The sequence below is a fragment of the Carlito syrichta genome, unplaced genomic scaffold (genome assembly GCF_000164805.1).
Source record: "Carlito syrichta isolate Samal-C Ts95f unplaced genomic scaffold, Tarsius_syrichta-2.0.1 Scaffold308681, whole genome shotgun sequence".
Classification (NCBI taxonomy): Eukaryota; Metazoa; Chordata; class Mammalia; order Primates; family Tarsiidae; genus Carlito; species Carlito syrichta.
This window is the reverse complement of record NW_007252777.1, coordinates 141,119-143,025: the sequence shown is the minus strand read 5'-3', so window position 1 is coordinate 143,025 and position 1,907 is coordinate 141,119.

Below are 1,907 nucleotides of genomic sequence, written 5' to 3'. Positions count from 1 at the left end.
AACCTTAATTCTGCTATCAATCTATGGAATGCTTGACATCTGTGAAGGATGACTCAGTGTCTGAGGGAGACTTTGGTCCCCAGCATATGAGAAATAACTGAGTCAAATTTGTAAAAGTTAAGTAAAAATTCACTTGATTTAAAAAGAAAAATCAACTATATCCTGTAACATGGTATTTGTTCTAGTTCGTTTGTCTTTTGCTTGAGGGAATGGGCAAAATCAATGTTTTCTTCAAACTTGTGTTCATACTTATAACCCTATTCAAGCACCATATGTGTACACATTATATCTTGTACACACATAGAAATACACATACATCCGTACAACAGACACAAGGGGTCAAAAATCCGCAAGTACCAGCGGTGGGAAGGTAACTGACCTACAAACCAGTCCTGGAGGAAACATTCCAGCTAATAGGAGGAAAAACACTCTAGCCAGTGGACCCTCGAGTCATGCATTATGACTCATTTGAAATGATTGAATTATGGATGAGGTGAGATTTTTTTATTAACCAAAAAGTGGCAGAGGCACACATCACAGTTCCAGAATAATGATGTAAGTCAGGTTTATAGGCACATAGTCTCCATCTGCTGCAGAGTTTCCTGTCACCAGAAGCACTATGGAAAGTAGACACGGACCACTAAATTGAGTTTTCATTCTCACTTTGCTTCTTCTTCAAACTTCAAAGCCTTTTAGACCTTATTTATCTCTCACCCCGTCATTTCCTTTCCATCCCATGATGGGTGCTCGTTTTCAGAGAAGCAAATGGAACCCTTTTTGAGACAGGGTCTCATTGTGTCACCCTGACTGGAAAGCGGTGGCACGAGCGTGGCTCACTGCAGCCTCAAACTCCCGGGCTCCAGTGATCCTCCTGGCTTAGCTTCCTGAGTAGCTGGGACTCCAGGTGTGTGCCACTGTGCCTGTTTTATAATTTTTTAATTTTATGCTTCATCTAGTTTTTAAATTTTTTGTAGAGAAGGAGTCTTTCTATATTTCTCAGGCTGGTCTTGGGCTCCTGACCTTAAAGCAATCCTCCTGCCTTGGCCTCCCAAAGAAAGTGCTGGATTTCAGGCGTGAGCTACCACACCTGATTACAGATGGAACTCTTAATAGGCAAAACGGAGTTTTCTTGCCTGGATGGGGAAACAAAGAACAGGAACAAGAAAGAGCAAGGGGGCTTTATTTAAAAGTTTTGTGGAAGGAGAGATCCATCTGCTGCATTTTTCTCAGAGCCCCTTCTCTGTTCTTCTGAATCCTCTTTATCCTTGAAAATTACTTTGTGGCTTCTCTTTCCATCATGAGGATGAGGGAAGCCGGAGGCATCTGACCTCCATGTGTCGGGAGAAGGCAGGAACGCAAGGTGATCCGGCGCCTAATGTGATTAGACAGACTCAGACACATTTCACGATGACAAACTTTGGAATAAAAAATGACCCTATAAAAAATCTCATAATCATTTTCATGTGATTTTCAATACCAATATCTTGGTGAGAATTGATGCTTCCATCCAGTAAATATCTACAGCTATCTGCCATGATGCATTTTTTAAAAACATCATATAGTTCTGACAGCACGTGCTCATCAGTGGGGTTACAGAAGAGAGCCACCGTGGAGTCCAGGCTTCTGGGACAATTCACATGTGCACGACTGCTCTCTGCCTCTTCTCCATCTTCCATCATAACGGGGAGGTGGATCGATAGACAGAGAAGTGAATGCATGAATAGATAGAGAGCTGATTGATAGATATGGGGATGGCTAGGCAGACAGGCAAACAGGTAGTAGACAGAGGTTTAATGAATTGATGACATAGAGAGAGAGAGAGAGAGAGAATGGCTAAACGGACAGACAAAAAGATAGAGGATGAATGGATGGATAGATAGGCAGAGGATGGACAGACAGACAGACAA